The sequence below is a fragment of the Panthera uncia genome, chromosome F2, assembly GCF_023721935.1.
Source record: "Panthera uncia isolate 11264 chromosome F2, Puncia_PCG_1.0, whole genome shotgun sequence".
NCBI classification, from domain to species: domain Eukaryota; kingdom Metazoa; phylum Chordata; class Mammalia; order Carnivora; family Felidae; genus Panthera; species Panthera uncia.
Window position 1 is genome coordinate 39839447 of NC_064812.1, and position 26837 is coordinate 39866283.

Genomic DNA, 26837 nt, shown 5'->3' on the forward strand with positions numbered 1-26837 from the left:
TCTCCCGTGGCCTCCCAGCCCCGTCCGTCAGTCGCTCCCACGAATGAGCGACTTAGAAAGCCATCCCCGGGGCTCGCACCCCCTCAGCCCGCCCGCGGGAAGCGCCGGGGCCTCGTCCCGGGCCCCCGCGGGCACAGCGGGCCTGCGGCGAACGCACCTGGCGGGCCGCTCTGGGGCTGCGGCGGCGGCGCTTGGCGGCGGCGCTGGCGGCGGCGGTGCCGGGGGCCAGGCTCGCGGCCCAGCTTTCAGGTGGCGGCGGCCACACCCCTGACACGCCCGTGGGCCCTTAGTGCCTTGCCGTCGGGTGACTGCGGCCCTGCCCCTCCGCGCCGCGGGCGGAAAGGCGAAGAGGGGAGGACGTGGGGGGGGGGGCAAGGAAGGGAGGGGACAAGGGGTGGGTAGTGCAATGGGCGGGAGGCGAGGAGCAGGGGCCGGAATGCCACCTCCAGAACGCTTTGGAGCCTCACCTAAGTTCTGGCTCCCGTTGGAAAATCGAGAGCCACACGCTGGGTTTTAGGCCCCTAGCCCTTGCTTCTTTATACATGGCCAATGGGGGCTCAGGAGTCGCCCTCAGACCCAGATGGGTCCCGGAGGCCTGGTTTCTGGGCCACAGTGTGTTTGCCAAGGTACAGCCTCAGGTAGGACATAAGACGTGGCAGACGTGGCGTGTGCCGGGCAGGTAGGTTAGGATGGACGGGGCTGTGAAGCCAAACAGAAAACATGACCGGTTTCTGTCTGTCTCTGAGCCTGGCTAAAGGAGTCTGGAAACCCCATGCTTAGTGAGCTGTCTGATGCTGATTATTAAACCGTGATTCTCCGGGTCCAGCCGGGGAAGGACTGCTGGACAAGTGGTGAGGATGATAGCAGGGGAGGTGACCCAAGCAGGGAGATCTGGAAGAGTCGATAATCTTCAGTTTATGCCTTATTTGTATGAGGGCGCCCAAGAAGAAAGGAGACTCATCTGATCACCTGGTGTAGCTTATCTCAACAAGTCGCAGGCATTCCTGGTCACAAAGTGTGTGCTCACGTGTTTTCAAGGTTTTCTGTTTTGATAAATTTGAAATTCTTTGTTTAACTGCACTCTTATCAAATACAAACTGTCACCTATGTGAAACACGGAGCAGTTCCGGTCTCTCGTCTTAACAATTCAGTCTCTCCTCTTAACCAGAAAATAAAAATAATCTTTTAATTAAAAAGAAAAAAGAGGGAGGGGCGCCTGGGTAGCTCAGTTGGTTGGGCGGTGGACTTCGGCTCAGGTCATGATCTCGCAGTTTGTGAGTTGGAGCCCCGCGTCTGGCTCTGTGCTGACAGCTCAGAGCCTGGAGCCTACTTTGGATTCTGTGTCTCCCTTTCTCTCTATCCCTCCCCTGCACAGACTCTGTGTCTCTCTGTCTCTCAATAATAAACTTAATTTTTTTTTTTTTTTTAAAGAGAGGGAGAAAACCACATGCTCACGGGGGGGGGGGGGTACAAAACATGTAATACCTATATATGTGTAACCCTCAATTAACAGTCTCTTTAAACTTTTAATAACCCTGTTGCCCACGTATAACATATGAACTCTGAGACATTCAAGGTTCCTTGAAGTTCCTCACAATGTGATCTTGGCCCTACTCTTCCAGGTTCATCTCTTTGGTGCTCTATCCAGCTTCACTGAGTTACTTTTTTCTCAAACTATCTGGGGCAAAGGACAAGATTTTATTGTAACAGTCATGGACTGTAATTTTTGTAAGATACAATTAAAAACTTGCTAGAAAAAGTAAAAACAAGACAAAAACTACAAGCCCCAGTTTTCATTGAGTATACGAGTATAAAGTTACTCTTTCCATTTGTCTTTGTTTTCTTCTAACTTCTAAATGTTTACTCTTGATTTCTGTATTTATCTCATCATGGACCAGTAAAAACAGTTCACAGATTGGCAGTGATGACCATACTTGAAGTGGCACTGTCTTGCTGTTCTTTAAATGTGCCAGATGATTTTAAACTTCTGGGCCTTTTCTCATGTTCTTCCTTTAGTGCTGATCAAAGTTCTTGTCACTCAAGGTTCAACTCATAATGTAATAGTAATAATATCTTAATATTTATCGAGTGCTCTATGCTAAGACTTTTATGCATTCACTATGAATTCTTATGAGCTAGGTAGTATTATTATTTCTACTTTACAGAGGAGAACACTAAGGATCAGAGAAGTCAAATCACACAACCAGTGAGGCACAAAGTTAGCATTCTAAATTGGGCAGGCCTGATTCCAGAGCCCATGCAGTCAACCATGATGCTTGGCCCTCCTCCATAAAACCTCCCATTTACTTTGGAATTAAAGTTAATCCCTCCTTACTTACACTTCTACCATATATTTTTCCCCATTGGTTTTCATTCACATCTGTTTCCTACACTAGGCTTTCAGCTTCTGAGTACAGTGACATTTGCGTATCTCCATGGCTGTTAGTGTTGCTTTCTCCAACTGGAACGTCCTTTATGCCCTCAATTCTTCTCATCATAGCCACTGGAAAGCAAGCCCTTCCTCATCTTTGTATTACCATATATTTTGTGCTTAGTTCATGCTGTAATTATTTGTTTATGTCTGCATCCCCTATTAGACCACAGGCTACCCAGGACATTCAGTTATCTTATCAAAGATGGTTTTATTTATTTAATTGAACAAGAACTTCCATAGCACTTATGACGTGCCAAGTACTATTCTCAGAGCTTTACAATCACCTAAACAGCCCTGTAGGGTATGTATTATTTTATCACCACTTAACCCGTGAGGAAACTGAGGCACAGAAAAATTAGTAGGATACTAGTAGGTGGCAGAGTCGGCATTCCAAGCCAGGCAACCTGGCTCCAGAGTTGATTTCTCAACCATCATGTTGTACTGGTTTTCCACCAGACCATGTGGTCTTCCTGCTGAAAACACTTCAGTGGCTTTCTACTCCTCTTAGGATAAACGTGAAACTCCTTGGTAGGGCCTTCAAAACTCTGTGTGGTCTTAGCTCTGCACTTGCCTCTCCCACCAAGCTTCCTGGCTGCCTTCTAGCCACACTTGTCTTCTTTCCCTTACTCCTGAGGTTCATGCTCTCTCTGACCTCAGCACACGTTGTTCCTTGGGCCTAGAATGCTGTTCCTTCACCTTGTTCCTTCCTCAGCCCAAAATTATCCTTCAGATTTTAGCTCAGGAAAATCTTCTTAGACTAGGTCAAATATCCTAGTATACATTTTTAAAGCATTTTTTGTTTTTAACAGAGTTATCATTTTATATTTTATATGTGAATATTTGACTAAGGTCCGTCTTCCCCGTTCAGCACTGTAAGCTCCATGACGACCGGAACTATCTGATTGGCCAACCTTTATATTCTCAGCAACTACTGGTATCTGACACAGAGTAGGCAGTGAGTAAATATTCAGTGAATAAATGAAGAAATAAATAGTATTCAGAGTGTTATGAAAACTTAGAAGAGTCACAGTATTGTGCTGGTAAATGTTTACCAACCAGAGAGACCTGATTTGTACCATTTGCCAACTTCTATGGTATAAATACTCTCTCCATGGCCAATTTCGAAATGCCAATATGACCTTACACAACGCTGGAGTTGGGAGGTGATGTGAGCACTTGGCTTTGAGAGGCTGTACCAGTTGGCTCCAGTACACCATTGGATGGACACCAAGGTGGTGTGGCAGAGAGTGGTGCACAAAGCCCAGGCAAGCTGCTTAGGGAACTGAGGTGAGATCTGAAATATGAATAGAACACAGGTTTGGGAGGTGGACACGTGTGTGGGACAAACAATTGACAAGGCAGGTGGGGGTTGGAGAAGGAACAGGAAAGGTCAGTGGGGCTGACATGTACATTTGAAAAGAGTGTTGTAAATCTGGGTAAGGTTCAGTCTTTATCCTTATGGGAAGCACCAAACTTGCGTAAGCAGGTGAAGTTAGCATTTTGAAGAGATATCTCTGACTGCCTTTGCCCAACGGGCTGGGCATAGTATGTAGCTACCCAGAGAAGAGATGCTGGTGAACAGAATCAGGACAGAGATGAAGAGAAAGTGAAGGCAGCTGTGAAAGGGAGCCTGGGTGGAGGTGTTTTGCATGGAAATATGGCCCAAACGGTAGTCTCTTGGTGAATAGACCTAAACTGCAGTTTCAGGGAGGTGGGACTTCAGGCGCCTGTGAAGGGAACCAACAACACAAGGCAGTGTTCCTTGTGCTGGAGACCCAGGGACTAGCCTTGATCATAAGCATAGACTTTAAAGACTAGGAGACCAGGACTTGGGGTCTGGTGTAGCCACTTTCTGGCTGTGACTGGTCATTTAAACTCTTTGGGATTTCAGCTTTCTTTTCTGTAAAGAAAAAGAAAACAAAAAAGAGAGTACAATAAAAACACCTCACATGGCAATTCTGGTGATAAAATGAGATTATAAGTCAGGCACCCCTTGGTTTATAAGAGTCGTCTTTAAATGTGAATATGTGTTCCTTTAGGAAACCAGAAGGGGTACTTGAGGGGTGACCAATGAGATCATTCAGACTGAGATACTTAGAGAGTGACAGGGGGTGCTCTTAATAATTCCATCAGCACGAAGGCATAAACTGGAGTGTGGTCATCTTAGTGCTCAAGGACTCCCCAAGAGGCATGGAGAGTTTTAAAGCACCAGTTTCAAGATCCAGAATCTCAAAGGTCATATTGTCTCCTTCCAAAAGTTGGTTTGCTTAAAAGGTGCCTTTTATAATTGCCTTTCTCCCACTTTCCAAAAGAAAAAATTCCGCTCACATACCCGATGCCTCTCCAAAATGCATTGCCCTGAGAGGAAAGATGGCCCAGAAGCCAAGCTAGAGGACACTTTGGTATTTCCTTTAAACAAAGTTCCATAAACACCTGTGACTCCCATGTATCTCATGAAAATTCAGTTCCAATATCTTACATCTATGTTCAATAATTATTAAATGTATAATCTATTTATATTTTAATAAATTATGTACTACTAGTAATTATAATAATTCAGAGAAAAAAATTGTAACACTGGAAATTTTTTAAAAGTTGTTATTTAAATTTCAGTTGGTTAAAATACGGTATAATATTAGTTTCAGGTGTACAATTTAGTGATTCAACACTTTCGTACAACACCCAGTACTCATCACAACACATGCATTCCTTAATCCCTATCACCTATTTCAGCCATCTTCCACTCACCTCCCCTCTGGTAACCATGTTTGTTCTCTATGGTTAAGAATCTGTTTCTTAGTTTGCCTCGCTCTTTTTTTTTCCACTATGCTCATTTGTTTTATTTCTTAAATTCTACATTTGAGTGAAATCATAAGGTATTTGTCTTTGTCTGACTGACTTATTTCACTTAGCATAATACTCTCTGGCTCCCTCCATATCATTGCAATTGGCAAGATTTCATTCTTTTGGATGGCTGCACAATATTCCATTATATATATATACCCTTTATATATGTATATAAAATATGTACGTATGTATATATATATGTGTGTGTGTGTGTGTATATATATATATACACATATATATATAACCTTTATGTATATACTTTAGCCCTTCAACTGTCCATGGACACCTGGGCTGTTTACAGAGTTTGGCTATTGTGGATAATGCTGCTATAAACACCAGGGTGCATGTATTCCTTTGAATTAGTATTTTTTTTATTCTTTGGGTAAACACCTAGTAGTGCAATTGCTAGATCATGGGGTAGTTGTATTTTTAACTTTTTGAGGAACCTCCATACTGTTTTTCTGAGTGGCTGTACCAGTTTGCATTCCCACTAACAGTGTAAGAAGGTTCCCCTTCCCCACATCCTGGCCAACACCTGCTGTTTCTTGTGTTGTTGATCTTAGCCATTCTGACATGTGTGAGGTGATACTCATTGTAGTTTTGACTTGTATTTCCCTGATGATCAGTTATGTTGAACATCTTTTATGTGTCTATTGGCCATCTGTATATCTTCTTTGGAAAAATGTCTGCTCATGTCTTCCCATTTTAAATTGGATTATTTGTTTTTTGGACGTTGAGTTTTATAAATTCTTTATATATTTTGGATACTAACTCTTTATCAGGTATAAAATTTGCAAATATCTTTTCCCATTCTGTAGGTTGCCTTTTAGTTTTGTTGATTATTGATTGATTGTTTCCTGTACAGGTATTTTTTTTTGTTTTTTTGTGTTTTTTTGTTTTTTGGTTTTTTTGTGTTTTTTTGTTTTTTTGATGAAGTCCCAGTAGTTTAGTTTTGCTTTTGTTTCTCTTGCCTCAGGAGACATACCCAGTAAGAAGTTGCTAAGGCCAATATTAAAGAGGTCACTGTCTCTGGGATTTTAATGGTTTCAGGTCTTACATTTAGGTGTTTGATCCATTTTGGATTTATTTTTGTGTTTGGTATAAGAAAGTGGTCCAGCTTTATTCTTTTGCATATTGCTATCCAGTTTTCCGAACACCATTTGTTGAAGAGACATTCTTTTTCTCATTGGATATTCTTTCCTACTTTCTTCAAAGATTAATTGACCATATAATTATGAGTTCATTTCTGGATTTTTTATTCTGATCCATTGATCAATGTGTCTATTTTTGTGTTAATGCCATATTGTCTTGATCACTACAGCTTTGTAATGTAACTTGAAATCTGGAATTGTGAGGCCTCCAGCTTTGCTTTTCTTATTCAAAGTTGCTTTGGCTCATTGGGCTCTTCTGTGGTTCCATACAGTTTTTAGGATTATTTGTTCTAATTCTGTAACATAGAAAAAAATTTTAAATTATACTTACATGTGTATTTTTATTGTGGAGAAAAAAATATGATCGAGCAATCAACAAAATATTTTGAAACATAAAAACCAGGGGGATAAAATTCTGGATAAGGGGCATTAGGATGGAAAAACAACTTCATGGAAAGAAAGGAACAGTGTAAATTTTTTTTTTTTTACTATTACAAAGAGTTTTTCAAGAATTTTTTTTTTTTTTAACAGATGATGGTTAGGAACCAACCATTGTAGAATTTAAATACGATTGGATACATTTAGAAGAGTAATATAACAGTTTTGTATTGAAACATCAATATTTACAACCTGCTGGAAACATTATTCTTTGCAACTATTAAACTTACAATAAAATTACAGAAGTAAATGTTTTTTTTAAAAATGTGCCAGGGAGTATATTAGCAAAAACATTTGAAGGCCATGGGTTTACATGACCTACAAGTTAAAGTCTACCTCTGCCATTAATTAGCTGTGTAGCCATGGGCTAGTCATTTAACCTAAGCGTTTATTTCCTTATCTATAAAATGGGAAATAATAAAACCGACTTTGCAGATTAGATTGAATAAACTTTGTAAAAATTCCTAGCAAGCCTAGCACTCAAGCTTGGTACTCAATAAATGTTACTCAGTGGTACTCAATATTAATAATAGCTAATATTTCTTGATACTCTATGATAAACACTGAACTGATGTAATTTAATTCTCACATTCTATGAGGTAAATTTCTATGAATCACAGATGAGTAAACAGAGGCACAGAGCAGTGTCTTTTTGTCTTTCAAGTACTTTACAAAAAACAGTTGGATAGTGATAGAGCCATCATTCAAAATCAAGTAGTTTGACTCTAGAGCCTTCCTTTGATACCTAACTTTTCTTTCCTAGAGGCCCCTCTTGTACATCCTACTAACCTGGGTTACTATCAGAATTGAGGAGTAATTCTCTATTTATAAGTGGAACTGTTTGCTGTGTTGGGTCCCTTCTTACCATTTTTTCTCATTATTGACTTTCTAACCATTTGCATATCATGGCAAAGAAGATGATACCTTTAAGACATGCTGGGATGAAGGATTGAGGCATTTCATTGCAGGACATGGCCAGCTCAAGTAGTTTGTTTCCCCAAGCCTAGCTTGACCATCTTGAGGGCTGAGTAGAATCTGTGCCTCCACATACTTGCAACTCATTCCTGGTACTCAATATGCCAAGGCACACAGTGTGGGGAGCTCTAATATAGATATATTGAAGAGAAGTCTTTACTTTCTTTTTCCTTTGACATGGGTTTACAGGAATAATTGATGGGTCTCTATTTTGGCAGCTATCCTGATTAGCTTGGCATTATATAAAAATGTTTCTTTGTCAAAGTTGACATTACCAGAATATTACAGTTAAGGAAAGTATTCTAGTCAGATGCCATCCCTCAACTAACAAAAGTCAACATTACCTTTGTTAACAAGAAAACCAACAGGCCCAAGATAGAGTCACGTATGCTGGGCTAAGTCACCAAACCAGGGCTTCATACATAACCTAACTGCAGTTTCAACCTCCCCTGGAAATGTAGTCTTGACAAGTCAGTCAGGAATTTTCTGGTCAGCACCAATGAGGTGATCTGTCACACAGGCCCTCTTTATCTCACCCCTCAAAAGGAAGATGAATTCATCAGCATGATAAGACCTCCTGCCTTCCCCTTAAGGAAAGGTCACCTTGCTTGAAATTGTCTTTTTTTTTTTTTCTTTTCTAATAACTTCCTTACCCTATCCTCTTTCCTGTAAGACACCTTCCATTTTATACAACTCCTCAGGACCATCTTTCTACTTGCTAGATGGGATACTGCCTGATTCATGAATCACTTAATAAAGTCAATTAGATCTTCAAATTTACTCAGTTGGATTCTTTTTTGTTCAACACCCCAATCCTTCAAAGAATGCAATATGAAGCATTGCTTATTCTCTTTCATCCACTCGTTCCTAACTACTTTGACAGGTGTGTAAAGAAAGAAGTACCCTTGAATGTGAATGTCTGAAACTTATATCGAAACTCTTATCATCTTGCCTAAGTTTGAATCCAATAGGGGAAAACACACACACACGTCATAATAATTAAAAGCAATACAGGGTCAATGGATTTTTTGTAATCATAGTTCTCTATTCCTATGCAACCATTTTTCATTAAGATTATATTAAATACTATAGAAGCACTTGGCTGGTTCAGTCAGTAGAGCATGTAACTCTTGATTTGGGGGTTGTGAGTTTGAATCCCACATTGGGGGTAGAGTTTACTTTTAAAAAAAGATTATATTAAATAGTATCAAGATTCTGAAGTAAGTGAATACTAAATACCTGTGCGTAACTCAGTGAATTTTACTTATGAATGCCCCTGTATAATCAGCACACCAATCAAAAAACAATATTACCAGTACCACCAAAAGCCCTTCACATATTCCCTTCGAGCCACCCACCCCCATAAGGATATTCCCTTAGACTGACTTCTAACACTATAGATTAGATTTAATCATTTTTGAATTTTATATAAATGGAATCATACAGTTCATATTATTTTGTGCCTGGTTTCTTTCATTTAAAAATATGTTTGATGGAATAAAGATAGATGTATAGACCAATAAACTATAATAGCCAAGTAAGCCCTCGCATAAATGGCTAAATTATCTTTGACAAGGGGCCAAGACCACTTAATGAGGAAGGACAGTGGCTTTAACAAAAGATGATGGGAAAGCTGGACATCTACATGCAAAAGAATAAAATTGGACCCTTACCCTATATCATATACAAAAAATCAACCCAAATGAATTAAAAACCTAAATGTTAAGACCTAAAACTATAAAAATACTACAAGAAACTATAGAGAAAAAGCTTCAGGACATTAGGTTTGGCAATTATTTCTTGGGTCTGACACCAAAAGCACACAAAACAAAAACAAAAATAGATAAGTTGGACTTCATCAAAATTAAATACTTCTGTACAGCAAGAGACACAATCAACAGAGTAAAAATCTCTGCGTACAGAATGGGAGAAGGAGCACCTGAGTGTCTCAGTCAGTTTAGCATCCAACTCTTAGTTTCAGCTTGGGTCATGATCCCAGGGTCATGGGATCAAGCCCTGCATCAGGCTCCGCACTGACAGCATGGAGCTTGCTCAAGATTCTCTCTCTCCCTGTCTCTGTCTGCCCCTTCCCTGCTCACACATGTGCACTCCCTCTCTCTTTCAATATAAATAAATAAATTTAAAAAAAAAAAGAAGGAATGGAAGAAAATATTTGCAAATCATATATCTGGTAAAGGGCTAATACCCAGAATATATAAAGAAATACAACTTAACAAAAAACAACTGGGTTGAAAAATGGGCAAAGGACTTGAACAGACATTTCTCCAAAGATAATTAATAATCAAATGGCCAATAAGCATATGAAAAGATGTTCAGCATCACTAATTGTTAGAGACATACAAATCAAAATCACAATGAGATACCACCTCACACCCATTAGGATGGCTACTATTAAAAAAAAAGACAACAAGAAATGTTGACAAGGATATGGAAGAATTGGAACTTTTATGTACTGTTAGTGGGAATGCAAACTGCTGCAACCACTATAGAAAACAGTATGGTGGTTCCTCAAAAAGGTAAAAATAGAATGCATAGGAGCCAGATATCCACTTCTGGGTATATATCCAAAAGAATTGAAGGCAGAATCTTGAGAAGATTATTTGCACACCCATGTTCACAGAGGCATTACTCATAAGAGCCAAGGGTCTATCAGTGGAAGGATAAACAGAATGTGGCATATACATATAAAGGATATTATTCTGCCTTAAAAAGGAAGAAGATCCTGTCACATGCTACATTGTGGGTGGACCTTGAGGGCATTATGCTAAGTGAAATAAGTCACGCAAAAAATACTGTATGGTTCCACTTATATGAAGTATCTAAAGTAGTCAAACTCCTAGAAACAGAAAGTAGAATGGTGTCTGCCTGGGGCTAGCTGAAGGGGGAAATGGGGAATTGTGTTTAATGGGTATAGTTTTTCAGTTTTGCATGATGAAAAAGGTGTGGAGATCTGTTGAATTACAAGGTGAATATTATCACTACTGAACAGTACTTAAAAATGTACACTTAATAAACTTTATATTACATTCCTTTACTACAATTAAACATCTAAAAATTTTTAAACGTTTGAGAGACTTAATATTATTGTGCATAACTATGATTCATTCATTCTCATTGTTATATATATTCCATTAGGTGCATATGCCACAATATATTTGTCCATTCTACTGTTGATGGACATTTGGGAAGTATGTAGTTTGTGGCTATTGTAATTAGTGCCATACATAGCATTTGAAAATGAGGCAAATAAAAATCTATCAGAATTTTAGAGCTTCAAAGGCACTCACAGAGCGCTCATAATGTATTTTAAATATGTTAAAATATTCTCCATCCTTGCTCTCAGCTTGTATAGCCAACTGCTACCTTAACTTCTCCCTGTGGATATCTAATAGACATTTCAAACATATCATGCCCAAATATGCTTTACCTGCAATCTTCTTCACATCCGTTGGCAACTCTATCCTTCTAGTTGCCCAGAACAAACTTTGTTAACATCTTGACTTCTTTCTTTCACACTCACATCCAAGGCATCAGTAAATAATGATGGCTCTACCTTCAGAGTAAATCCAGAATCTGACTACTTTATATTATCTCTACTGTTACCATGTCACAACACCATCATCTCTGCTTGGGTTATTGCAATTACCCGCTTAGACAGACTGCACTTAGCCCATGCCCCTTCCCATCTTTTCCTTCACCACCCAATCTATTCTCATTACAGCAGCTAGAGGGACCCTGAGGCATTTTATATTTTCCAATAGCAGCCAGAAAAATAACTCTCATCCCATGTACTCTTCTGCAACGTGACTTTGCCAACCCCCAACTAGAAGTGGAATCTAAATCACCTCTTATGAATCCGGGCTAACATCTGAGACTTGCTTGAACAATAGAATGAGGCAAAATGGCTAGTTCATAAGAAGCCTTGCAGCATCCACTTAAGACCTCATAGAATGCTCGCCTTTGCAATGCTGCCCCTGGGAACCCAATTTCCATATTTGAGAAGCCCAAGTTATACGAGGGTGTTCCAGTCAATGCCTGAACTGAGGACCCAACCTACAGCCAGCATCACCTGCCATCTGACGGGAGATCTCAAGGAAGAGCTGCCCAACTGTGCCCAGCCAATTCACAGAACCATGAGAAATAATAAACTGTTTTAGGTCACTAAGATTTGTGGTGGTTTGTTGCACAGCAATAGGTAATAGGAATAGAACTTTTCACAGTGAAAGCCAGATAATGTCATTGATCTGTTCAAAACCCTCCAGTGGCTTCCCATTGTGCCCAGAGTAAGAGCCAAAGTGCTTATAATGGCCTGCAAGATACTGCATGATGTAGCCTACAACCCTTCCTCACTTCTCCATGGTTACTCGCTCCAGCTTTACTACCATCTTTCTTGCTACTCCCTGAACACTCCTGCATTAGGGACTTTGCACTGGCTACTCATCTTCCCTAGACATCTAGTTGACCATCTCTCCTCATTCACTTTCTTGAAGAGTTTTCTCACATCTCCATGAGGCCAACCCTGACCACCAATTTAATACAATTTAATCCAGTCCCTCCCCACCCCAGAACTCCCAATTACCCTTGCCCTGCTCTAGTTTTTTTTCCACAGCATTTACTATTTGCTAACATAGTGTGTAATAGTATTTATTTATTATGCTATTGTATACTTTCTGGAAGTCCCTCAAGGATGGGGAATTTTGCTTTATTCCTTTACCTACTGTGTTCTCATCATGTAAGACCATATCTGACACATAGTAGGACTCAATAAATGTTTGTATTGTATGTCCTAATAATAGCTGAGACTTAGTTAACCAAGATAGCCATGAGGGTAAGGTAAAGGTGACTAGCAGAGCCATGTAAGAAGAGAGAGGTAAAAATAAGTACAGGGGAATGGGTTATATTTCCAGAATCCTAGTCACTGCCCATTCCCCCACTCCTAGCTTTCCATGCAAGGTGAAAAATATAGGGTGGAGACCAAGTTTGGAAGAAAACATTCAGCTCATGTAAGAAACCCAAGATGGTTACATGTCATGTAAGTCAAAGCCAATGCATGAGTTGAGCTAAACTCCATTATAATACTGTTCCTAATTACAGTGATTGCAGCCAAATTACACTTCCCAAAACCAAATAAATATACAATATACCAGGTGGTAGCCCTGTTTCAAACCAGAGTTTCAAAGGAATTGCTTGGTATTTGTTTTGAACATGCTGTTTTGTAATTATCTGATTAACAATCCAGTTTTCCCAGAATTGCAGAACCAAATTCATTTTTTTCTTGATCTTATTGGTCATGAGATATTACTATACCTTTAAAATATAGTTAGCTCTAAATTATTAGCCAAAAAAAGTAAACCTAACCCTTCATGTCAATAGAATATTAATTTTGAGTTGTGTGTAAACATGTAGATTAGAACAATAAAAGTCATCACAGAAAGAAAGATGTATTTGAGTGCTTTAAAAAAAATTATACAGCCTCCATATTTGAAAAAAATGTCATGAAATACAAATGACTAATAAACAAAAATATTCAATTTCACTGGTAATCAAAAAAGGCAAAGTTAATGATAAACCTTTCTATGCAAGGTGCCAAATATATTTTTAATGCTGACAACGATGTGGGCTTTCTCATACATTGCAGATGAGAATATGTATTAGCTGTACATTTCTAGATCAGTTTAAAAGTAAGTACAAAAAATAACCCAATATACAAAGATATTTTAAAATGTGTATTTTTTTAGCCATGGTAACACTAGCTGCTGAGACATTGTCCCAAAAATGTAGTATAATGGCTCAAACAAAATAGAGTATTTCTTGTTCATAGGATATTCCTAAATTATTTCAGGTCTCGTGTGTGTGTGTGTGTGTGTGTGTGTGTGTGTGTGTGTGTAAAAGAGAAAGAACAGCAGAGAGATATGCAGGGACAGAGGAAGGGAGAGGGAAAGAGAGATGCTCTATACGACTTTGCAATCATTCAAGAATCTGGAAATTAATGGATCCTTGGCCCGATTCAATGGAGATGTCCAGGGGTCATTCTGCAGAAGTAGAAAAAGTATAGAGAAGTGTGCATGTAATGTTTTATGGGGATGCCTGGAAGTAATTCACATTCCTCTGGATAGAACTCAACTATGTGGGCACATTTCACTGTGAGGGGACTGGGAAATGTGGTCTAGTTGTGTGCCCAGAAAGAAGAAACAATGAATGGGTTTGCTGAAAAGTTAGCACTCTTTGTCACATTCTTTTACCTAATAATGTACTTCTAGAAGTCTATTCTAATTCTAAGGACATCGAAATATATAACAGATTAGTTTGGTATAGCAAAAAACCAACAATACATCATATGACTAATAATACCAACTAGCTCGCAAGTTTCAGTACATTCAAGGAGTGAAATATACAGCAATTTAAAATTAGGCCTACAAATAATTTTTCTTAACATGGAAAATATCAGCATTAATTTTAAATTAAAAGCCTTAATAAAGGCCTTATTTGTAGCACTGTATATGTGTGTGTGTATATGATATATATTATATATATCATATATATCGTATATCTTCCCCTAAATAAGGATATGATTAAGTAGGTAATACATTTCTTTCTGTGTAATGTTCTACTTATGTTCTGCTTACAAGGATTACAATGGAAAAATGCTTCTTTTATAATGTTAAAGTCTAAAGCAAGAAAAATGCTTTATATGATTATAACTATGTAAAAAATAATCATGAAAAACATAGGATAAACTGTACCAAAATGCAACAATGGTTTGTCTTTGTGTGATGAGATGAATGCATTTATTTCTTCTTTTTCTGTATATGAAATTTCCATTTTTTTCTAGAAATAACTCTTATTACTTTATATTGGAAAAATTTACCTTCTCAAACAGGCTAATAAGTTGAGTGAATCCTTTAATAAAGTTGAATCTCTGCTATAAAGTAGGTGGTGACAATCCTAGAAATGGAAGTTAGAGCTTCCTTGAGTTCTCTGCCCCTTAGGAGAGAGGTGATGAAGGGAGGAATCGGTAGTCATTGGCATTGTTCTTGTCTCCCCAAAGGCTGACTGGTACAGGAACCCTTGAACATAGCAGTATGGGAGAGGAAAGGACACCAAGGAGCATCAGCGACTGGTGCTGAGAGACCCCCAAAATGTTGGCATAAAGCCCCAGCTTTACGTATTCTTCCAGGGCCCCTATTCTATACTTCTCTATCCTGTTCTTGTGACAAGAGGTGGTAGTAATTGAGAAGCAAAAAGGCAGAAGCACATGGCTTTTCCCTAGTGTGAGCAAGAAATCTAGCTGCTTTATCTGACTTCACAAAGATTGCTTGTTACAGTAGAATAACAACTAGACTAACTCTCAGAAGACATACACTACTAAGTATGTGATTCCAGCTCTAACTCCAATTCTAGACTGCTTATAGTCCTCCACCGTGCTAGGGTGCCTCATGCCTCTATGCCTTCCTTCACTTCTGGAGTACTGCTGGCAGACATCCAGCCTGCAGCTATTAGCCCTCTTCCAGAATTTCCTTTGTTGCAGGTTGTCTTATTCATTGAGTACTTCTGTATTTTTTAGCACACACACAAAAAAAAAGGTGGTGATGCATGACCGAAAGATGGAAGAAATTGTGAGAACAGTGGAATTGAGTGACTGTGCTCAGGCAAGAGACAGTGGTTGAGAGTGATTAATGTATAATCAAAAGCTGAATGTGGGAGCCAGAGCACTCCTGTGGTAGCATATAAAGAGGCTTTCATCGCCTATACAGGAGAGAAGAAAAAGCTGATGACCCTCCTTAATCATTATAGGATAACTTCAAAGAAAGTAAAATTCTCTATGTAGGCAGGGCTGCTATACAAAGATTAGGATTCTGGATGGCCAGTGCTGGACTTTGTACTAGAATAGGGGATTGTAACCCAAAGTTGATGCAGGATCTGGCTAATATATACCAGCAGGAGTTCAGGAAATATAGGACTGACCTCAAAGGTGCAGGGATCCAGAAGAGTAAAACATAGAGATGAATAAGGAAGAGTTTGTCAATTCTGGTAGCACTTTCCACTGACACAGGATTTGATACCAGGCAATGACCTCAGAAGATGAATCTAATATGTGGCTAACTTAGCTTTTTAGGAATCTTAGAAAAAGTGATGGACCACACTAAAGGAAATACAAATGCCAGAGCTGCCAATGCAGATGGTGGAAGAATGGATCAAAAGTCCAGACAGATTACCAAATAGATCCCAGAGATTACCAGATAGATACATAAGTTACCAAAAGCAAGAAAGCCCACCAGTCAACCATTTACCAAAGCAATAAGGATGCATTGATGAGAGGGGCACTCTCTCATGACAAGCTCAGTAGTAGCTACTGTCTGTGGGCCAGGTAGGAGGTGCTGTTAGGGCATTGATCTCCTAAGAAGGGTGATAGAAACAAACCCAAGGTAACAGCGTCCAGGCAGTGGCGATTACATATCGGAAGAAGGTGGGTACAGTTATTATAATGTAGAAACTGTGGCACAATGCGAGGCACAGAACAAACTACACAGGAAATGGATACTAGAGAATTATTAGAATTGGGCAGAGAAGGAGACATTCTTGGAAGAGGGAACTGAGTACACAAAGACAGGGAGGTGTGAAACAGCATGACCCATGTGGGGATTCAATGTAATGAGTGTGTAGAGGAGGAGATGCTATAGACAGTCAGGAAAGGATCAGATCCAAGACTGTTTAGAGGTCAGAGTGTGGACCTAATCATAAAAGCTACAGGGAGCCGTTAAAGTATTATATAAGCAAAATAATGGTACCTCTAATCCCAGTTTCAGGACAATGCAATCATGTTTCCACAGTAGCTAAAGAAGTGTTCTAAAAGATCATCTCAGTCAACAAACCATCTCAGTGTTATAACACCATATTCATTTATTCTTACATGTCTGTGGGTTGGCCAGGGCTATCCAGGCTGAGCTTGGCTGATTGCTCTGCCTCAATCTGCAAATCTAACTGGGATCAATTCCTTGCTGTAAGGGGCTCAGATTTGCTCCATGTTTGTTCATTCTGGGGCCTGAAGGGGGCTTCTTCTCATCCTCCTTGGTGTAGTTGACTATGCAGGGCATCTCCTTCCCATGGCAATGGCAGAAGCCACTGAGGGCAGGCAGGAAATGTGATGTCTCTTAAGGCTGAGGCTCAGAACAGGCACAAGGTGCTATCCACCCCCATTGCATTGGCCAAAGCAGTTTAGATGGCTAAGTCCAAAGTTAAGAGACCAGGAAGTACATTATGGCCCTAGTGAAAGGAACTACAAACTCACTTTTAAAGAGTGTAGATGCAGGGAGAGGTGAAAAGTTGGGGTCAATTATTCAATCTACCTCAGAGGTCATTTTTACTCAATACTTAGAAGCTACATGGTATAATAAAAAGACTATCAATTGTGGAGCCAGACAAGCACTTAATAGCTCCATAGCTTTCCATGAGTTATTTAAAATTCTTCAGACATGAGTTTTCCCATCTACAGAATCTAGATTGATACCTCCTTCATCTTCTAAGTGATTACAAGTATTACATGTGATATTGTCCATGGGTGTGCACTTTGGGCACCAGTACTAATTAGGACCTCTCTGACTAGCAGTTATATCTAGTGTGCCGTGACTCTATTAATAAAAACTATGCGGAGGGAGATCAACAGTTGGACTTTGGTGCTGAAAAGTTACCATATTGAAGAGAAACAAAAATCCAGCAGAACCCAGAATGCATGTCCCAAGATGCCTATTAACACCCTCTCTGTGGGCAACGACAGCCATTTGTCTTTGAGGAAAGATGTATCTCCCAAAAGAAAGGCCAGCCATTTGTTAATATGTGTTTGGTCTGATTGGCCTTCTACATATCCACTCTGTTCTTTGGCACCTTCAATTTTTGGTTCATGAAAAAGAGGGGTATTTACCCCCAGAGGGATCTAGGACAAAACTGGGCAGGAAGGACACAAATGGTAAAAGCTCCTCCTGACATTGCTTTTGAGTTGTTTTCCCTGAATCTGCTGCTCCTGCCCTGTCCAGATGGCCTCCCTTAGCCAAAGGATTGTGCCAAAGATAATACCCAAAGTGCCCTTATTTATCTTCTCAGATTGAGACCGACTGGCCCAACATCACATCGCTCTTTGAACTCAAACCTCTTGAGTCCCACAACAATGCTCTTTCTCCTGTTGGTATAAATTAGATAGGCAAAAGGCTAAGCTGCTATATAAAAGACCACCAAATATAGTGGCTCCAATAGTACTGACAATTTCTTTTTCATATAGCCCAGAGATGGGCCAGCAGTCTAGAATGGGTTAGAGGCTGTGATCCTTGTGGACTTCCAGGAGTCCAGGTTCCTTCTGTCTTTTTACTCCAATATCCTTTAGCAGCCCTTCCCAATGGAGTTTTCAGAAGAGAATTAAGTTTTAATGCTTTAAAGCATCCACTGTGTTAATGAATTAACTTTTCTCCTAGGTATCTAGAGTAGTATAGCTTTGTACCATCCTTGGAATAATGGAGATAAGAGTTACTTAACTCATTTTCTGTAAGGCTTAATTCTCTTACAGAAACCAGTTGAGATAGGCTGCTAGAGTATGGTTCTTATCCTATAGTTGAAGATGGACCCCAGCACCATATCTGTACATTCCAATCTATAGGAAGGGAAACCAGAGAAATGGGAGAAAGGAGATTCTTTAAACAGTGTAACTGGGAAGTTGTATACATTACTTTTGCTCACACCTGATTGGCCAAAATATAATTTCATGGCCAAATCTAATCACAAAGGTGCTAAGGAAAGTAGTTTCTAGCTTGGCAGCCATATGCACAGTTAAAACTTTTGGGGACTCTATTACTAATAGGAAGGAGGATGGAATAAACATAGAGATAGTTATCAACCTCTGCCACATGTGACTATTATTCTCTAGACAGTAAGTTTCATGAAAACAGGAACTGTGTCTCATTCACTAAGGACAAATAAGTATATTTTTCAGCATAGTATCTAGAACATAGAAGACCCTTAATGACTTTGGAATTCCATTTACTTATATCACGTTGAGGTAATTCAGAGGAGTGTCTTAAGGTATGATTTTCAAAAGACCCAGGGACTAAATACTTCAGTGAAAACTTATTTAACATTTTCTTTTTGTATGTGTGGAGGATGAGGGTAACCTTGACTTGTTCTGAGCTAAGTTTCTCTTTGTTATTTTAAATTTTGATTTACTTTGACTTTCCAAATCTTCAGGATCAACTTTGTGGACTTTCATAAGCCTGAGGAAGAAAACATCTCTCCTCCACTGGGACACAAAGGGTACTGTTAGTATATAACAATTATGTGGAACAAAGGAGCTGATATTTGTAAAAAGCATATTAGAATGGCGCCTGGCACATAATGAGTGTTGTATAAGTGTCATAGATGATAGAAGATAGTCGGAGAAATGGAAGGTAGGAAGGAAGGCGGAAGAAAGGGATGGGATACGCCAAAAAACAAGCCAGCATTTTCCCCGTATTTTGGAATAGCTTATAACATTTTCTCCTAAAAGCAGAAACAGTCCCTAGGCCTCTATGGCAGGAGACATCTCACCAGACACCTGAAGATTCATTTCCCTGCTTGGCTAAACTTGGACGTACTTTGCCTACTATATGTGCTATGGTCAAAATAACTCCTTACTAGTCTCTTAGGGGAACACTAAAATGACAAGCGAAAGTGGGACAAAGTAGACACTGGTTTAACAGGGCCTGACTCAGACGGAGGCCAGTGCCACAGTAAGAAACTCTAGGATGTCTTATAGAAGCCTCAGACCTAGTCTTCTAGGGTCATTCTCCCACATATTAGGGGTAATCTAGCACACAGAATATTCCAGGATAGAAGCTATCTTGGGCATGTAAAATGTGTCCATTCCCTGGTTTTGGTATAGGTGATTATGATGGATGCATGGTTTTGCCCACCATGCATCCATTCTCTGTTTTTTTGGTAATAGCACTTTGCTGCCCTTCTAGGGATCCTCAGTTCTCCCTTTCTACATGATTCTGATACAGTTGTGCCTAGCCCCTACCAGAACCAGAATAACCACTCAGAGCATGCCATCTTTCTGACTATGTGATTGATTTATGAATGGGTATATGATTCAAACTGTTCTAGAGTCATCCTTAAAATTTAGGATAGACAATGGAAGAAAGAGGGGAGATTCTTCTGGAGAGATGAAGGAAAGTAGAAGTTGCTCTACTTGAAAACATTTCTCCTAGCCCTAGAAAGGCCACATGTCGTCAAAAAATGTAGCCAAATCAAAGGGGAAGGCAGAGGTAAGAACACATCAGATGGGAAGTAATGATACTATTTGAACCCCAAGATCCAGTTGTGCCTGAAGCTAGATTTTCCCCTTTCAGCTACGTGCACCAATGCATTCCCATTTTTAATTAAGCTTATTTGAGTGAGAATGTCTGTCATTTGCTTCCAAGAAAGTTCTAATTTACAAAGTGCCTGACTTGATTTGGTTACCCTAATAGCTCCTACAGTTCTAGGATGGCCAGGCAGCTAAGGGCCTATAAACAGCTCCTACAGTAATGTCCCAGTGCTTCAGAAAACTGCTCCATGTTCCACACTGTACTTTCTACTCTTAACCCTCTTTGTCTAGCTCCTTATTTCTACCCCTGTCCTGTGGTCTAGTACCTGGATCTCCTTGGATTGATACTTCATGGTACATTGAGCCTGCCCTTCTATTTCAGTCTTACCCTGAATGTAGTTCCTCCCCAAATCCTGGAGTGTGCCCTTTTTATCCAATGGGACAGTGTTTCCAACCTCTGCACCCAGCCCAGGGCCCCTGAGCCAGACATCTGTCCCAGAGCAAGAGCCACTGACTCATTTTGCTTCCTTCAGTGGGCCCTGCGGCCAATCTTCCAGGTCCCCTTAGTACATGTTCACTTTCTTTTTGATGTTCCTGCCCTTGGCTTCAACTTGCTATTCAGGAAACCCAGAGATCAAAACCTCCTCCCTAGCCCACCAAAATATTCATACTACTTTCCTCAGATTTGGTAGTAGGGATTTTTGCTGGGAAATGATAAGAAAGAATAAACTTTTCTAAAGAGGTTAGTCATTCAAATAAAGAAGCCCTAAAAATCTACATTGCATAAGACACTCTGACCACAAAAAGAAGAATGTAAGGCCTTATGAGAATATGTCCCTATAATGGGCTCAATTATGTCCCCTCAAGAATTCATATGTTGAAGTCTTAACCCCCAGGGCCTCAGAGTGTGACTATATTTGGAGATAAAAATCTTTAAAGAGGTAATTAAGTTAAAATGAGATCATTAGTGTGGGCCCCCATCCAGTATGACTGATGCTCTTACTGAAAGAAGAGAGTAGGACACAGATACACAGAGGGAAGATGGTATGAAGACACAGAGAGAAGACAGCCAGCCATCTGTAAGCCAAAGAAAGGGTTTCAGATGAAACCAGCCCCGTGGACACCTTGATCTTGAACTCGTAGCCTCCAGAACTGTAAGAAAATACATTTTCATTGGTTAAGCCCCTCAGTCTGTGTACTTTGTTATGGTATCCCTTGCAAACTAATACAGTTCCCTACTAATTATTAGTGACCTGGCATCTCTCCTCATCAAATCCTTTGGGAAAGAACAACAGGAATCTTTTCCTGATTCTCTCAAAAAGATAATTCATATATTTGTGCAATTACCACTAACCACTTATAACTTAGCTAGTAACTAAGGAATACATCTGGGGTCTCAGTCACTTGTGGGAGAGGAAACCAAAGTGCCAGCCTTCTTTTCCTCCAGAATCAAATATGGTCCCTCTTCCTCTTCTTCTTTCCCTTCTTCTCTTCTTGAATAATCTGTGCAAAAGCCATTGGATGGAACTGAGCAAGCAAAGTGCTAGTGTTGGGGGTTAAGGGGATAATAAGATGTGGTGGCCCAGAGCAGGGCGCAAGAGCCTGAGTGGGAGGAGTAGGATATCCATATAAGGGCTAAGCCTAGCACAGGGTAGCCTGACCAAGAAGAGAAGAGCATTTATGTCCTAGTGTGAAGAGTTGAAACTGAACAGAGTAAGGTGAGGCTCCATGTGGGAGGGTGACCCCATGTGGGGTGTCATAGCCAAAGCAAGGTGAGGAGGGTGTCCCTTCCCCACAGGGATGCAACCCAGTGTAAGCAATGAAGTCTGAGCAGAGTGAGGAAGGTATCCATTTAGCAAGGTGGCTCAGCCTGGTGTCAGAGGACTAGAAGGATGAGGAAAGCATTCACATGGGATAGGAGGGGGGGGCACTGGTATGGTATGTTGGAGCACCAATGGGGTGAGGAGGATGCCCACAAAGAAGGGTGGGCTGGTATGAAGTGGCAGGACTTAAGCTGCATACATGGGGCATCAATGTTGGTAGGTCAACCCAGTGTGGGGTGTTGGAACCCAAGCAGTACAGAAGGCAGATAGGAGGTTGGTTACATAGAGTTGGATTGATTCAATAAATAAATATAGTAAGAGCAATGAGAGCTAGGTGTCTCACTATTGGAGAAGCAAATTACAAATATGGCAAGAGAAAATCAGAACCCTGTGCTGGTGATGTGAACACAGGGGTTTAAGATGTGAGAGAGAGAGAGAGATGGATAGAGATTATAGATAGATGGCTAGACAGTTAGATTTTTTTTAAATGTCAAAGTGTCCATGCACACATCTGCACATTCCCCAGCTTTGTGCACTGAGAGGATCTGGGAGCAGTGACACTCCAATAGCAATGAGCATACTGAGGGCATAGATTTGGGTTTCTAAACACTATTCTCCACTAAAGAACATAAAAGAATCTTGGATAAATGGCTGATTCCAGAGCCGGGCTAAGGAAAGCACCAGATAAGCCTGAAACCTCTTTTGTACCAAAAAGTTCAAAAGTAATCAAAGAATTTAGAAACACGTCACACCCAAAGTATACAGAAGCCAGCTTGAAGGGACTCCCACTAGCCAAATATGGAACAATATTAGCATGAAAATAAAGACGGTAACTGATTATAACCCATTAAATAAAATAGAAATCTGTGAGTCCATACTGATATAAATAAATTGCAAATAACAATAACAGATATGATGGAGCATCAATCCCATCAGCAACTTTCTCTCACATGCTTCAGAAAAGAAAAGAAAATTATTTTTACTGCAAATTTTCTGCAAACTTGGGATCTTTTCCAAATTAAAAAAAAAAAAAAGTTCAAGAATGCAGGACAACTGGCCCAGTCTCTTCAATAAATTTGTGTCATGAAAAAAGGGGTAGATTAAAAGAGGCTTGTGGGACATAACAAGCAGATGCAAACATGGTCCTGGATGAGATTCAGGTTTGGATAAACAGTGATAAGGCACATTTTGGAGACAATCGGGCAATGTAAATATAGTTTATTATTAGATGAGATGAAATGTGCTGAAATGGAAAAGTGGAGATCATTGATCAGAAAAGGAAAAAAAAAGGCAATAAAATAGAACAGTAGTATCTATCATGATCTCGTTTTATAGAAAAGAGAGAAATATAAATAAAGTTCTGGAAGGATAAATACTAACCTTAGCGCTCGTACTTACTGAGGGGTGGGAATACTTTTGTTCTGTGATTTTTGCTTGTCCTTATTTTCTGATGTATGACAATGGACAGGCTCTGATTTTGTAGTAGTAAAAGATAATCTTTAAAAATAAAATTTAAATAACAGAATTAAATAATACTCACATTTGTATCAGCTGGGACATGTTGATGTTCCAGAAGACATATGGGCAAAGGTCTGAAGCAACTTATCTGTAGCATAGGGTCCCTAACTCTGCTATATGTGTCTGAGAGGTGCCAAAGGGGTGTGTATGGCTGTACCAGACCATTAAAATTTTTTGTTGTTTATTTGTTTGGGGAGAGAGAGAGAGAGAGAGAGAGAGCGAGCGAGAGAGAGAGCACAAGCAGGGTAGGGGCAGAGAAAGAGAGGGAGAGAGAATCCCAAACAGGCTCCTTGCTGTCAGCGCAGAGCCCAATGTAGGGCTCAAATTCACAAACTGTGAGATCATGACCTAAGCTGGAATCAAGAGCCAGACGTGTAACTAAGCCACCCAGGCACCCCTGTACCAGTCCGTTTTAAATACTATATAGAAATGCCTCAGTTATCTTGCCTGCAAAATGGGTACTAATACCCTGCCTCAGGAGGAGATTATTGGGAGTATGATATGAGTTAATATATTTGTAAAGTGCTGAATAAATTATTAATAGATACCAATAGCACCTCATTTATACAAGTACAAAATTTGTGATCATCTGTTTTTTGTTTTATAAAGAAAATGAAAAAAAAACCAAGCAGATATAGCTTCCCAGACAGTAGTTCCCCCTGATATGTACCCCCCCTGCCCACAAGATGCCTGAAACCACAGATGATACTGAACCCTATATTTTATGTTTTTTTATACAAACATACATATGATAAGGTTTAATTTATAAATTAGGCACAGTACAAAATTAATAACTATAACAAATAGAAAAATAGAATAATTACAATATACTATAATAAAAGTTATGTGAATGTGGTCTCACTCTCGAAATATCTTACTGTACTCACCCTTCTTGTGATGATGTGAGATGATGTAATGTGTTCTGATGAAATGAAGAAAGCTGAATGTCCTAGACATTGTGACATAGCATTAGGCTATTGTTAACCTTCTGATAACACGTCAGAGGAGGATCACCTCCTTCCCAGACCAGGGATGACCATGGGTAACTGAAACCACAAAAAGTAAAACCATGAATAAAAGGAAACTACTATATTTATTTTATGAATTCTTACAGTGTACCTTCTGTATGCTACACACTATTCTAAATGCTCTACAAATGATAAATTTTTAATCATAATAATAATCATCCTAATCATAATAATCCTAGGAGGAGGGTAAGCCTGTCCCTCCCCCATAGTATAGATGAAGGAATTGAGCCACAGGGTTAATTAACTTGTGGAAAGTCACACAGCCAGTAAGAGCCATGGACAGAATTAGAACTAGGCAGTCCAAACTCTCAGTCTCAACCGAGGGTGTCACTCTTACCAGCACATAACCAAGTACAGGAGAGAACTTTAATTCATATACCAATTGCCTTCCAAAAGTTCACTTGTAAGCCAATGTTTCAAGTTCTAATCAATTTTCCACCAAAACAATATTGTAAATTAGGTTTAGTTCCTAAGCCAACCTATTTATATAGACCAAACATATTTAATTCACAACATGGCTGATTCAGAACAACCATGGCCTCAAGGTCAGTGTCCCTCTGGGTAGAGGATGGGGAATAGGTTTCATCTTCTGACCTGGTTCCAATCAATTACTTGTGGCTACAGGGAGTGCTGTCTGGAGAAGAATTCTGAAGTTGGCCTTAGCAGGAGAGCATACTGGGATCAATTAATGATGTCACCATGAATGGAGAAGTAGGAAGAGAGGCCCAAAGCTGGGCACTGGCCATTTGCACTCCAGACCCTTTTAAACACTGACACTAAGCTGGAAGCTAAGGTTTGCAATTTGAAGTCTGGACACTTCTCAGTCTTGAGCCCTGAGGAGTCCAGGGAATGGGGAAAAGGGATGGGGCAGGGACAGCAAAGGGGGAGGCAGAGACGGCCTGGGGCTTTGGGGATAATGTGGGAGGGCCTGGTGAAACCAGTGGCTAGAGCTCCTCTAATGGGGTGACAACCGCAGAATTATGGGTAACTCCTAAGTTGAATATTCCTGTGTTGGCCCCTGTCCTTCCTCACATTGCAGGCATCACCCCAGTGATCCACACACCAGCAAGCATGAGCAAGGTTTCGACATTGTCTACTCTTGTGGCATTTCAAAAAGTTGTCAGAATGGTCAAATGACACATTCCAGGTCACACAGCGAGGTCAGAACATCTGTCATGAGCTATATATAAAAGCAATGTCAGAGTAGAACGAAAATGAGTACATACAACCCAGTAAGTTGATCCCACAAACCACCAATTTACGTACTGGACTATTTAAGGTTTGGGGTGGGTGGATCCTCGCACACTCTGCGGAGGTTTTCAGAGAGGGACATTAGAAAGTGAAATAGATTTTGAGTGTGGTTTGCTGAGGATGTATTACTCCAGATAAACTAGAAAAAATAATAACATAGAGCTAAAAGTGAGTCCCAAGCTCAGTTGCATTTGAGAGAGGACAGCAGCCCCGCAGGCCCACGAAATGTCACGTCAGCTTTCGAAGGCACTTCACAGTTGCTGCAACAGCACTATTGGAAGAATGCCAAGGAGCTTTAGAAGCAGCCCAGTCCCTTAGACATAGATGACACTGCCAAGAGCAAAATAAAAAAGGGCCATTGCCTAGCTTGGCATCTGGGTCCTGCAGCTGCCAAATCATATCCAATAACCGTGCCAAAGTAATCCGCAGAGAAATTCCCAATGAGAGGCCCAGTGGCCCAGCAAGCTAGAAAATTGCCTATGATCTAGGCGAGCAATGGGTTCCAGTTCTCCAGTGTCTGCTGTGATTGCCAGGCAACTTGAAGCAAGTCAGTAGGAAGATGTCCATTCCTGTCTTCTTGTTCATAAAATGAGCACTTCACTCGTGAGTGTGTGTGTGTGTGTGTGTGTGTGTGTGTGTGTGTGAGAGAGAGAGAGAGAGAGAGAGAGAGAGAGAGAGAGAGAGACACCAAAGAGAGGCATTGGGAGGTGATGATAAAATGAACATTAAAGTTTTTTTTCCCAAATTATCTAGAAGATAGGGTCAATATGATTCAGTGAACTGAAAAGAAGGGTGGGGAATAAAAAAAGACTCTAGCCACTTCCTAACCCCTTCTACCAGCAGAATAGAAAACTGCAACAACACAAAGACTAAAATCCCACCCTGTAGCAAGAAAAGCCATGCGTGCTCTGCTAGGGAGAAAAAAGGAAGCAAAGCAAACACTCAGAAAAGTTGGCCAAGCCAGGCAGAAACTCGTCTCCCACCTGCACATCTGCCTTGGGCTTTTCTTCTTTTCAGATTGTT

At 40.2% G+C, this 26837-nt stretch overlaps 1 protein-coding gene and 1 long non-coding RNA gene across 6 annotated transcripts in view; both read right to left on the reverse strand.

Annotated features, from left to right (window-relative positions):
- CPQ (carboxypeptidase Q) overlaps positions 1-360 on the reverse strand; it is a 467130-nt gene extending 466770 nt beyond the window's left edge. For both annotated transcript variants that reach the window (XM_049633066.1, XM_049633067.1), the window contains exon 1: positions 158-360. The gene's annotated coding sequence lies outside the window, so the exon portion shown is untranslated. The remainder of the gene's footprint in view (positions 1-157) is intronic.
- A 5932-nt stretch (positions 361-6292) lies between these two features.
- Positions 6293-23565, reverse strand: LOC125924517 (uncharacterized). 4 transcript variants are annotated; one of them, XR_007458449.1, is made up of 5 exons: positions 23398-23537; positions 21198-21346; positions 14735-14811; positions 7795-7973; positions 6293-6728 (listed from the first exon to the last, which is right to left on the reverse strand). It is a non-coding gene; the product is annotated as an uncharacterized LOC125924517 (long non-coding RNA). The 4 variants fall into 4 exon arrangements; XR_007458451.1 differs by lacking the exon at positions 21198-21346; XR_007458450.1 differs by lacking the exons at positions 14735-14811; positions 21198-21346.
- Positions 23566-26837: the final 3272 nt, after the last annotated feature.